The sequence below is a fragment of the Adiantum capillus-veneris genome, chromosome 18 (assembly GCF_014529385.1).
Source record: "Adiantum capillus-veneris isolate H3 chromosome 18, ASM1452938v2, whole genome shotgun sequence".
Taxonomy (NCBI): domain Eukaryota; kingdom Viridiplantae; phylum Streptophyta; class Polypodiopsida; order Polypodiales; family Pteridaceae; genus Adiantum; species Adiantum capillus-veneris.
The window spans coordinates 140,959,553-140,973,399 of NC_140948.1; the positions used below are offsets into that span (position 1 = coordinate 140,959,553).

General features: G+C 42.5%; 1 pseudogene; it reads left to right on the plus strand.

Moving 5' to 3' along the window:
• Nucleotides 1–921: 921 nt before the first annotated feature.
• LOC147436535 (uncharacterized) lies at nucleotides 922–3,294 on the plus strand (annotated as a pseudogene).
• Nucleotides 3,295–13,847: the final 10,553 nt, after the last annotated feature.

Sequence of the window (13,847 nt, forward strand, 5' to 3'; positions counted from 1 at the left end):
CCTAACTAAGGTCCTCACACTCATCCCTTGTGCGCTATATGTTGAGACTAGGAAATGGCAGCAACATTGCATACACATTGCCAAACGGAGCTGCAGGCCTTGTTGGCAACCAACTTGATGCCATTTCGAGTATGCTTTTGAATGGGGTTTTTGCTTGCTTAAATATGGCGAGGGCATGCCCATTCCATTTCAACCAATGAGAGCTTTGTGTTTGACTTGTTACTTGGTGAGCCAAAGGTCCTTTTTTTGATATCTGAACGCAACATCCACCATGTGGCATTAGATTTAAATTTAAAAAAAAAACATCACCAAACTTCGGCTCGCCGTGAAAAGCTACCAGGTGAAAAAAATAAAAGTGCACTCTACGTTGGGTTGCAGTCGCAGATCATCAAGCTGAAGGGTACGTCGGATGCTTGCCAACATGATGAGCACTCCCAACGACAAGTCTACATATTAGCAGCTCTTAGGGGGAGAAAGCATGGCCAACATGATGGAGAAGATCGGCGACAAACTGCATATGGGCGGCCACAAGAAGGAGGATCCCCACACTGTAGGAGCCGCCCATGCACCTCACTATGCAGCCCTCCTTGGCTATGGTGCCGCATGGTAGAGGTCTCGTTCGAGTGCTACTAGAGTCCCCTGTCTGGTTTTAAAATACTCGCTTCAGGATCTGGTTTTGAACTCAGAGCAGGAATAGACTAGGCCTACTTTGGGGGCGAGCGTGGCTGTCACTCTCGCGGGGTCGCCATCTGCAGAGCAAGAGAAACCGCTACAACAGCACGTATAGGCAGAGGTGCCATTCAAGAGGGGGCGCCACCCACAGAACGAGAGGTGGCCGAAGCTGAGAGGGAGATGTGTCCCGAAGCTTGAGGGCTAGCCAGGAGCAGAGCAGGAAGGGCGAAGCTGAGAAGAGAACAGAGTGAGCGTCGAATGCTCAGACCAGAAGAGGGGAGAGTGCTGCAAGGCGGCAAGCTTCAAGGGGGTTTGTGAAGACTCGTAATCAGTGAACTCCATAAGCAGAAGGGGGCGCGCTACAAGTGCAATCTACCATGGTCGACAACTTGCAACCAGCGATGCACTCTGTAGACCACATGGCTCAAGTAACTGCTCTCTCTCTCTCTCTCTCTCTCTCTCTCTCTCTCTCTCACTCAACGGCATGGACATGGGTTTCTTGATTCTCTTGATTGTAGGGTTTATTGCATGATTGTTGAGAGCTTTTTCTGTCTTACACAGGGTATTGCTGCTCAAACTACTTGCAATGCTTGCGGGTTTTGTGGTCACAAGCTTGAAACTAGTATTTCACAAGTCAAACTCTGTCACAAGTAAGCTTACCTTTCATTGTAGGGGTTTTTGATGTTCCATGATTGTTTCGTATTATGTACATCTTGTGACATAAGTTTTTTGCTCTATCTAGATATTTAGGAAACCCTTTGTGTGATAGAAACAATGCAGAATGTGTCCCTTCACCAAGGTCCCCGCCAGGACCCAACGGTAGTCCCCCTTCCCCCCCATAAAAGAAAAGCAGCACTGGAGCAATTGTAGGAGGGGCTGTAGCTGGAATTCTGGTGGTGGCCATTGCTATTTGTGTTGGTGTCTACTGTTGTTGTTTCAAGAAGAAACCCCCTGTACAGAAGGATCCCAAAGTCGATGTTCCTCGAGAAGGAGGAGTGGAAATAAATCACATATATGAAAACTCAGGTACATAATTCAGCTCTCAACTGAGACTCTCTCCACTGCATGTTTCTTTGTGTTGTTTCTCAAAAGGACAGATGCAATGCACAACTCACTAAAGGTACTGTCTGAATAACAAAGGGATGCTGCCAATAAATCTTAAATCATGTTTCTCTGTTTTGTTTCTCAAAAAGGCAGATGCAATGCACAGCTCACTAAAAGTACTCTTTGAATAACAAAGGGATGCTGCCAATCCTTAAGAGTCATTTGGGTCATGTTTGTCTTTCTTAGATGGGACAGCCAGATGTAGTGACTATGATAGCATTACTTTTTGGTTATAGCCAGCATGGGTGCACGACGGAAGTTTTTGAGATCTTCCAATGAATGCTAGCCAAATGTTTGCAGCCAGATGACTTTGTTTTGTCTAGCCTCTTGAAAGTCTATTCAGGTGGCTTATTGTTTGTTCAGGGTATGCTTGTCCATTGTTTTGTAGTGGAGATGGGCTTTGATGAGGATCCCATTGTCAGAAGCGCTCTTGTTGACATGTATGTGAAATGCGGTGATATTTTAGATGCTTGCAAAGTGTTTAGCACTATGCCAGGAACAAAGCTGCTGTTATGGAACTCCTTGACTGTAGGGTTTGCATTGCAGGGGTGGCAAGGTTTAGTGTTGAGCTATGTCGAGGATTTTCAGAGACAAGAATTGAAGTGGGACAAGCTGGGGTTTTCTTGCTTGCTTTCTGCTTGTTGCAGCAGATTGGGTTAGGTGGGCGATGGCTGCACCTTTTTCAATGGATATAGAAGAGGCATGGTGTTACCCCAACAATTGAGCACTTGACTTGCATAGCAGACCTACTGAGCCAAGCAAGGCTAGTAACACGAGCAGAAGATTTGCTTCAAAGCATGCCAGCTCCCTTAGACACTGTTGGGTGGTCTACTGTGTTGAGCCATTTTAGGACATTTGGCGATGCAAGGGACGCTTTGCACTCTTCTTCTGGCTTACATTCCAATTTAATGCACCACACATGTTTCAGTGATTCGACAATTTCTTGAACCTTCAAGTTTCCCACTTTCGAGAGGGTGGGGTCCGGTGAGCACCAGCCCGTGTTTCATTTGAGTTACTTTGCTTGGCGAGTGATTATGCACATGTTCCTACTCATTAGCCGGTGCTAGCTAAGATGGAATCACTTGACACCGGGAAGCAGGGCAATGCATGAACGATATTCGTATAGCAACCAACAAGGCAGTGGGGTGAAGAGTCGCTCTACAATGCAGGGATTGCAATTGAGTGACTTCAGTTGGCTGAATGCTTGGACTGAGTTTATGAGGTGGATACCTCCTCGTCACAGAAGTTGTGAGTGCACAAATAGGTGCAAAAGGTAGCCAAATCGGTGCCAAGTTCTGGGAGCTGATATGCATAGGGCACAACATTGATCCCACGGGGTCATACAATGGCAACGATGACGTGCAGCTGGAGAGAGTGAATGTGTACTGCAACGAGGCAAGCTGCGGGCGTTATGTGCCTCGCACCGTGCTCATGGATCTGGAGCGAGGTACTATGGACAGTGTTCGAACGCGCCCCTATGGAAAGATCTTCCGCCCTGATAACTTTGTCCTTGGCTAGTCCAGAGCTGGCAACAACTGGGCCAAGGGTCACTACACCGAAGTCGCGGAGCTCATTGATTCTGTCCTTGACGTTGTCCACAAAGAGGCTAAAAAGTGCGACTGCCTTCAAGGTGAGTGCCTTTAAGATCTTATTCTATCGTTCTTTATTCTATTTTATTCTGTGGAATGCTGTTTTGTCATGCCTTCTGTCACGTGACACATCCAACCCTATGTGTCTGTGGACAAGCTACACCATAACAGGGTTCCGTCAAGTCCAGTCAGTCTAGATTAGAAGTGATCTGGCACTTTTGTGAGTCTATTCATAGACCGTGCATGCCGAGTCACTTGGTATATATGCATATCCTCTGGTTGCACACAACATGATCATAAGCATTCCCATAAGAATCCATTACAATCAGATAGGGGAATTTTTCAGCACGTTTAGCCTATTTTACCTATTTTTGACATTTTTCACTTATTATTTTTAAGTGACTTTTGTTGGAAAGTAGGTAGGGAAAATTGAGTAAGTTTGTATATAAGCAAACCTAGACTAGCACTATTTGGCAGAAGAGGCAGCAAGAGCTCTACGCTCAACAGGCAACTTCTCAGCAGAACCCCCCGGCAGGAGACTTAGCGTTTTGAGCCAAGGACAGCCAACGTTTTTCTCCATTGCAGATCAGCCCCAACGTTTTGCATTGCAAACCAACTCGGCGACAGCCAGACACAGTAGATCAGCCTAGCATTTTTGCATTTGCAGAACCACGGCGACAAAAGGACCAAATTTCAGCCCTAGCGTTTTTGGTTGCAGATAAGCCTCAGCGTTTTGCACCTTTACCGCGACGGAAAGTCAAGGAACATTAGCATTTTCAACTTTCAGCAGTTAGCACAGGCAGATCAAGTCCCGAACCTCGCAGATCTCACCTTCCCGCAACAGTTCCTCGCTACACGGTCAGTTTCCGCAAGGTTTACAGTTTCAGCCCGGAAAACGCAGATGCTGAGCGTCGTCGTTGCATCGTTGCCATCGACATCCTCATTGACATAGAGTCAAAATTCAATAGATAGAAGATTTGCAGATTTCAGCCCATAGCATTTTTGGACAACAGTAGGAAGATTGCAGATTTCAGCCCTTAGGTCGACTTTGTCATCACTGTCGTCATCATCGACATAACTCAGACTTGCATCAATCTCATGCAATACCATTGTACCAAATTGTGCAATCAATAGTAGACCATTTTCGCCAACGAGAGACGGGCCTTCGGAGGAGGGTTTTACAACGTCTCTCGTGTCGTATCTCTCTTCTCTCTATCTCTCAGTCTCATACACTTGCACGCACAGTGTCCATTCACTTTGTTTGTGATCAAAGCATTCTCTCATTAAGAACGGAAGGCTCTACCTTCCATAAGAACAAAAGAAACCTTGAGCATAGTTCAGAGCACTCATCTTGAGCAAAGCGCAAACATACAAAAGAAACCTTGAGCATAGTTCGGAGCACTCATCTTGAGCAAAGCGCAAACATTCATTCCGCGGCACCTAACATCTTCTTTGCCATTTCTCCGATGTTATAGTTCCAGTTATGTCTGGTATAATGATTCTGTTGTCAGTTTTGTTTATATTTGACAATGTAACTAGCCTGTGCAATCGTCTTGTTTGAAAACAATGTTTAGATCTGTCCTCAGTAAAGGTTTGAAAACAATGTTCAGATCTGTCCTCAGTGAAGGTTGTTAGATTTCTTTAAGTGAAATTTTCACCGCTACTTTGACTCTATTGAAAATATGTTTGATTTTAACGTGTAAGACAATCCTTAAATCCCAAGTGGGAGCCCAAGATGAGGTGGACAATTTTTTTGGAAAAAGAAATTATGTGATGAAAATCCCATGTGGGAGCCCAAGAAAAGGGTATACTGATTTTTTTTTAGAAAGAGGTCTCCGTACAAAGGAGACTGTTGCAAAATTTTTAAGATTTATATTTTATGTACAAACTCAAAATTAAATACATATGGTGCTTTTTTAAAAGTTGCATTTTGCTTAAGCATAGACGTGCATTCATATCACAGATAATTGTTTTTGTTCAAAAAGATAATCTTTTAATGGGTTGTTTTTTATTCGCTGAGTGAAGTTTTTCATGGTTGTTTAAGAGTATGCATTATTTGTTCTTTAGAGAACAATTCATTTCATATGTGTCCCTTAAATCCCATGAGGGAAGCCTACTCAGTAGGTGGCTAGTATCATATGTTTTGAGATTGAGATTTATACCAGTTTACAAGGCAAATGCTATTTGTTTTTTGACAAATTACATTGAGACGATTGGTTTATTTTAATTTAGTATTCATTATATTTGTTTCTTTTTATGGTTTTTTCTCTTAACATCTATTACAAATGAAAACATACTACAATGTACACTTCTGTTCATTTGCAGTACAATATGTATTTTTCAAAAGCACGTGCTTCTAAAATTGCTATGTTACTAGTATACATAAAATAGTGGGTCATTACATTCTGTACGAAATCCGTATGATGGGGGATGGCTCATTGCGAGAACATCCGTATCTTGTCCGTATGTAGGGGGGTAGGTTAGCAAGTAAGATACCGTACATAAGGGGGTTTCTCTAATTTTGATGCACGCAGGTGACATCCCCCCATTACTAATAATGAATCCCCCGAGATTATATAGGGGCATGTGATGCTCATAGAAAGTTGGTAGATAACTGGGGAGAATACCTTCAAAGCATTATGTGGTGTAGTACACAACCCATTGACATCGCACAACTAGAGGCTACAGAGAAGCCAAAGTTGAGCCATACCGTAAGGATACGACTAAATCGAGAGTTAGCTCAACAACAAAAGGAATCGGAAGTGAAATCACAGCCACATAGCAACAGGACCCCACATACTTACACCCTGCACCTGAACATTTCCCCGGGAGATTCACTCTATATATGAAATGGGACACCACCTGCGAGCGGAAAACCTGCATAAAACCCCTATATACGACTCATATTAGGGAATACGACCCCCCTTTCTACGCTTATACGATAATAAATGAACAAAACTATCATACCCATTTAGGTCTCATATGATCTAACTAAGTAAAACTACTCAAAGAGTGTGTAGCATAGTGAACGGCAACTTACTAAGGAGCCACTTCTATTGATAACTAGATGTACCCTCAATGTGTCTTAGTTTGAGTTTCAAACTATGTGCCCGATCAGCTTGCACTCTGGCTACTCTTCTAATTTTGAACCATCTAAATTACTCAAAAAACATGGTTATAAAGTTGTGTTAGGTTCTCTGTGTAAATTTGCATCTATACAAACTCTTTATAGCTTCCATCCCTCAACAAATGAACTATAATCACAAAACAAGCAATTGATACAAAGCAGTGTTAGTTCTTGCATGTATCTTTGTAGCTATTGACTCACAAGTTCAACGGAAGACTCTTTTGGGAAGACATGATTTTGAAACACAAGAACTTCCTCTCATTTTTCCCTTTTCTCTCACTTCTTCTCCCCCCTCCCCCCAAAGAAATATGATACTCCCCTCTCTTATTTTTAAGCTTGGGAGATAAATTATTGGGGGCTTGTCCCTGACTTATACACTTACTTAAATTGTTAAAAAAAACCCCTCCCCTGCACTTACGTGGTGCAATAAGTTTTCCATAGTGAATCCCCCAAAAAAAATTCAAATCCTACACCACAGAGGAACGTAAGATTGTGTATAAACCTATCGATGGGAGCAATGGAGTCTATGACGGTCCAATGATAGTTAAGGAAATAGAGTTAGCAGACCAAGGAGAAGAGTCCAAACCTGTTTTCATTGCCCAAGATCTGACAGAGACTGAGGAGTGTGTACTTAAAGAACTTCTCAAGGAATTCAAGGATATATTTGCCTGGACATATCATGATATAAAAGGTGTTCCGTGGTGCAACACACAATCCCCATGAATAGCATGGCTAAACCAGTTCAGCAACGACCCTACCCAATGAATCCTAAATATGCAAAGATCGTTCAAGAAGAGATTGAAAAGCTTGTGAAGTGCGGATTCATATACCCTATTGAGCACTTAGAATGGGTGTCTCCAATAATGATTGTGCCAAACTGAGAATGGGAAACTCAGAGTGTGCGTGGATCTCAAGAAGGTCAATGTCGCCACTAGGAGGGACCATTACCCCTTGCCAAATTTAGAACATGTGCTTGAAAGAGTTGCATGGAAGGAAGCTTATAGCTTTTTAGATGGGTAGTCTGGCTACAATCAAATCACAATTGTGCTGGAGGACCAAGCAAAACCAGCCTTTATAACCAAATTTGGAGTGTTCTCATTTCGTGTTATGGCTTTGGCTTAACCAATGCCCCTGCTACCTTTCAAAGATTAAGAAACACTGCTTTTAGAGAATATTTGAGGGAGTTTTGTGAAGCTTTCTAGATGACCTTTGTGTTTATTCCTCTTGGAAAGAACATCTATCATGCTTATGAAAAGTGTTTGAGAAGTGCACATTGTATCGTATCTCCTTAAACCCTTTCAAATGCCAATTTTGTGTTAAACATGGAGTCATTTTAGGGCATATAGTGTCCAAAAATGGGATTTCCACAGATGAGAGCAAAATTAAAGCCATTGTTGAATGCCACCGCCTACAAACTATAAAGGAGTTCAAAGGTTAATGGGCCATGTTGGTTATTACCGACGGTTTATTTTAAACTTTACCAAGATAGCTCGTCCTTTGTACAAGCTTCTTATTGAGTTCCACTAGACCGCGGAGTGTGACCATGCTTATGAGTCATCTGCAAGTCGTCAATTGAATGATGCCGAGAGAAACAACACCACTACAGAGCAAGAAGGTTTAGGTATGATTTATGCAGTGACAAAATTTTGCTGCTACCTTCTGGCCAATAAGTTTGTTTTCTATGTTGATCATCAAGCCTTGTTGTATCTAGTAAATAGACCTTGTTCCAGGGGAATAATTACACAATGGTTGTTAATTCTCCTTGAGTTTGATTTCACCCCGTTGTGGTGAGACCTGGTAAAAGACATGTCATAGCGGATCGTTTATCTCACATACCCAATGATGAAGCCCCTACTTGAGTCGAAGATGAGTTGTCTGATACTTCTCTATTCCCAGTCGAAACCATACCTGAATGGAGTGAGAAGATTGTAAACTTTCTAGTTAATGGTTTTCCACCCAAAGAGCTTCGTAAGGACATAGCTCAAAAACTGTTAAAAAGAATGTGAACCTTACTCTCTCATTGCAGGAACTCTCTACAGGCTAGGGAAGGATGATATTCTTAGATGTTGTGCCCGTGAGGATGAGTATTTATACATACTATAAGAAGCCCACATGGGTATAGCCGGAGGACATTTCTCAGGGGAACTAACAACTAAAAAGGTGTTGCAATCAGGCTATTGGTGGCCTACCTTATTCAAGGATGCATCACGATGTGATGAATGCCAACGTTACAAGACCACGCAACGAAAGAATAGGATGCCCTTACATCCTGTTAAAGTGACTCAACCATTTGAAAAATGGGTTTGGACTTTGTAGGCCCAATTAGCCCATGAGCTCGTATCACTCAATCTCGATATATTATCATTGCCACTGACTATGTGACAAAGTGGACGGAAGTCAGGGCGACACGTAAGGCTGATGCGAGGTTAACTGCCAAGTTTCTCTTTGAGAACATTATTACAAGATTTGGTTGTCCCTTTGAGATTGTGAGTGACAATGGTACTCATTTTATAAATGGAGTAATAAAAGAACTCACTACCAACTTTATGATAGCTCACCATAAGTCCACATCTTATTATCCACAAGCAAATAGCCAAGCTGAGAGCACCAACAAGACCTTAATCTCTATCTTGACCAAAAAGGTGGAAGCTCATCGCACAAATTAGGATTTAAAGCTGACTTTAGCTTTATGGGCTTATCGTACTGCGCAAAAAGTTGCCATTAACTGCACACCGTTTAAGATGGTGTATGGCCAAGAAGCGGTTATGCCATGGGAGTTTGTCATTCCTAGTCTTTGAGTAGCTTCTCAAGAAGGTTGGGATGGTAACTCCTTAGTTGAGCGATTATATATCCTTGAAAGGCTAGATGAAGAGAGGAAATTAGCTGTGCAAAATGCACTTGTGGAGAAAGATAGGAGGAAGAAATGGTTTGACCGTCATCTAAAGAACAAAGATATCAACGTTGGTGATAAATTCCTTATGTATGGAGTGTGTAACAAAAAGTAAAAGTTGAAATATATAGAGTATGTGAGATCACCCCACAAGGAACCATTCGTGTGGAGACTCTTGATGGAGTTGAAACCATTGGATTCCTCAATGGGAGCAAATTTAAAAGATACTATGATCCTTTAAGCCAAGAGGAGCTACATGCCATTCATAAAAAAAAGGTAGACAAGGCACAAATAGAATTGAAGAAGATACAAGCTCAAGCTGAGGCTAAGGAGGGACAACAATGCAGAAAACACCAACGAGAGGCTAACCTTGGAGTTACACATGCATTCCACGTTGAAACCGATGAGGACTGGTTGGACTCTGACACACCTCTACAATACCCTATTGAGCTAAACATCGCCTATGGAAAAGTGCTATATAACGCCTTATTGGACAAGGGTGATAAATATAATTTGGGGTGTGGTGTCAGTTAGGGGAGCCACCTCTATCTAAGAGTATTATCCAAGTCAAGGGTGTCAACAAGAAAAAAACTATAATTTTTGGAATCTGACACACTTCTGTCAGTTATGACAATGGGGCCCAAGACTTTTTGGTCATGCCTGTTGGAACTATGGAGGGTAATATAAACCTAGGACGCACGTGGATGATAGCTGATAGCGGGAAAAAGAGCAGTGCAATCGGGTGGCCTCTGTACTCGTGCACACTCCACAAACCACGCCTCATGCAAACAAGCAAAGAACAAAACAAAGGGGGCACCACCCTAAATTAAGAGGTTTAGGGACCTCACACATAGTGCACATAGGCAAGTGAGACTTCTGGCATTATGATGGCATCAAAACATATGGCAAAACACATAGAAACGAAGCTTAGGGACCTTATGTAGCATATATATACACAAGACATCAGCTTAACAATACAACGGCATCTGATCATACATAGCAAGGATATAGAGAAGCAAGCCAAGGATGGCATAATCCCTTGTCAAAAACAATCAACCCAGCAAGTAGGTATGATCCTACTAGCAACACATCAATACCTTAGAGAATGATGGCGAGGATGGTGGCCATGGAGCATGAGAGAAGACTCCTTATTTAGGTTTTAGGGCTAGTAATGTAGCATACTAGAGGGAGAGAGAGAGAGAGGGAGAGAGAGTAGAGCTCCATCCATAGCTCCTCGTTGTGAGCAACGTCGTCATAGCTTCGTTGCTTGGTGAAGTGGGTGAAGTGTTGGTTTTGAGTGAGAGAAGGCCTCCTTATATAGGTTTCTGAGAGGGTTTAGGATTAGGGATAAACATGCTTAAATCCGCTGATTGGGGTTACTTTTTGCTTAGGGTGGTCAACAGATGGAGGTCACCTGATATGTCACCATCAAGATATTCTCTAGAGTGATGTGAGAGGGGAGGGTAAATGCTGATTTTTTTGATTGTGACACATGGGGATAAGGCCTTGACCAACATTTAAGAGCAGATAAGGTGGCTGTTGAAACTGGAGGTTTTGCACATGTCAGGGGGGGACCTGCGGGGGGGAGGTGGCAGCTGGGTCCTCCTGAATATCAAATTCTCAAAAAATCCTCAACCATGGCTTCTTTTGACATGTGTTCTTTGAAAAAATCAGCATGTCTCTTTTCAACTCAAAAGTCTTTATCCCTGTTGACTCACCTTTACCATAAGATTTTCCCCTTTTCTCCTCCTGTAACTGCATTGTTGATGCCCAATCACTGCTTCTAGTAACAGTGAACTGTTACCTACCAAATACTTATGGTGCAGTAAAAAATATTTACCATGGGTAAAAAAGTTACTGTAGGTAAAAAGTGATTTGTATTTACCATGTAGGTGAAAAATATTTACTGTAGGTAAAAAATATTTACTGTCGGTAAAAAAGTGAAAACGGAGTATGTTGTGCTGTGAGTCCACACGAACATCCTCGTGTAAATTTCACTAGAAATTCACACCTAGAATGGGCTATTCTGTAAGATATAGGTTGTAGGCATGCATAAGAGCTCGTTCCCACGTATCTTCTGTCCATGGCACTGTTTACTCTTTGGTGCTTGTGAAGTAGATTTTTCTTCTCTTTCGAGATCCCTTGGACTATAGTATCCTCATCTCCCCAACAACTGACTGTGCCTTTATTGCATCTTCAGAAGGGGTCCTAAAAACCATGCATCATATAGCCCTCCCCCTTAAGCTAGAGGTATTTGATGCCTCTAGCTGTAGGTTGTGCTACAATAGGGTTCTCTTGAATACTTACCCACCTGGTACCAATTGAATTTGCCATGTTACTGCTATCTTGGCTGATGCACCCTGTTTAGTCCTTTCTGATGAATAATTGTATCCATCCATGACTAACAACTGGTCTCCTAGACCCTTGAAAGCCATACCCCATCCATTGTCAATATCCGCTTTCACTGGTAGCATTCTCTTTTTTTCTTTTTTTCTTCTCTTTTTTTTTTTTTTTTTTGAAACGACTATGTACTTGATTGTTACCTTAGTTGGAGCTCGAATATGATGAGCTCTCCTCTGAACCATCCTTAGCATTGATTTCACCAGCATATGGCTGTGAAAGACGACATTGGTAGGCCTTCAATCGCCAACCATTTACCGGGGTCTGATGTACCTTACCATCTAGGTCACCTAGTTGGTAACTACCATTTGAGAACCTCTGTATCACTACAAATGGGCCTTCCCACTTAAGCAAGAACTTACCATCCTTCCTGCGATCAAAGCGATTGTCGTATCTGAGCACTAAAGAACCTTCCTTGATACCTTTCTTGACAAGGTTGCGATTGAACTTCTTTCGTTTCTTCTCTGCCTGGGCTGCATAGTACTTCACTGCTGACTCTCGATCTAGCCCTAACCTCTCCAAATCGATGATTCTTCCTTCCACCTGCTTCTCTTGACTATCCTCTTGATGTGCTTTTAGAACTCGGATGCTCGCTAGCTCCACTTCTATAGGCAATAGTGCCTCTTGCCCGTAAACCAAGTGAAAAGGTGTATACCCCAAGGATGTTTTAAAGGATGTTCTGTAGGCCCAAAGTGCTGCATCTAGGTGTTTGTCCCATGCCTTAGGATGTAAATGCACTTGCTTAGTGATGATTTTACATATAAGACCATTTACCTTTTCCACAAGACCATTGCACTGAGGGTAGTATGGTGTAGAGTGCGTGCGCTTGATTTTTAACTTGCTCATCAATTGCCCGACTAAATCAGCTCGAAATCCCGGTCCCCTATCTGAGAGAATCTCCAAAGGTGTGCCAAAACGGCAACAAAGGCATTCAAAAATGAAATCACTCACGTCCTTGGCTGTGATGCGCTTTGTGGGACGAGCTTCTGCCCATCTGGTCATGTACTCCACCCCCATAATGATGTATTCCTTCCCTGATTGAGTGCAAGGTAGTGGCCCTATTGCATCTATCCCCCATTTTTCAAATGGCCCATAGGTTTTGATTGGATGCTGATTTTCATGGGTAAGACGCCTTGGTCTAGCTTTTTGGCAAACCTCACATGTGCGGCACCAATGTTGTACATCTCGATGGAGGCTTGGCCACGTGAACCCTGCTTGTAAAATCTTTCTGCTAGTAATCTCTTGTGCAAAGTGGCCACCACACACACCTTCATGACAACTAAACAAAATATCCTTTATCTCTTGGGATGCAGGAACTCTCCTTAAGACAGCATCTTTCCCTCTACAATACAAGTCCTCATTCACTAAGCTATAGCTGGTAGCCTTTTTTGCCAACCACCTACGTTCACTTTTACTCATACCAGAGGGTGCTTCACAATGCTCAAGAAAGTAAAGTAAATCATGCAGCTCCTCCTTTCCTTGGTATAAAGGACTTTTCACAAGGATAGCACCTACTATGAGAGTTTGTAGTTCTTCACCTGCTAAGGCATCTGCTTCTCGATTTTGATCTCTAGGTACAAAGTGCACTCGAACTTCTTTAAAACCCTTCAACAAGGCCTTTGCTTCCCTCATCTTAACAGACAATTTGTCATTTTTACAGGCCCATACACCAACCATTTGCTTAACTAGGTACAAAGTGCACTCGAACTTCTTTAAAACCCTTCAACAAGGCCTTTGCTTCCCTCATCTTAACAAACAATTTGTCATTTTTACAGGCCCATACACCAACCATTTGCTTAACAATCAATATGGAGTCACCAAAAACATTTAGCTTTGTGATGCCCTGAGAAAGACAACATTGCAACCCTAAAACAAGGGCATGGTACTCTGCCTCATTGTTAGAATGAACCTCTTTTAGATGAAACCCTTTTGCAAAGATCTTCTCCTTCTCTGGACCTAATATTACTATGCCTGCTGATGCCTTGTCTTTGGTCCTCTTGTAAGCCCCATCAAAATACAGACTGTGTGCTCCCAGTAGAACTAGGTGCCTCTTTCTTGGCCTTCT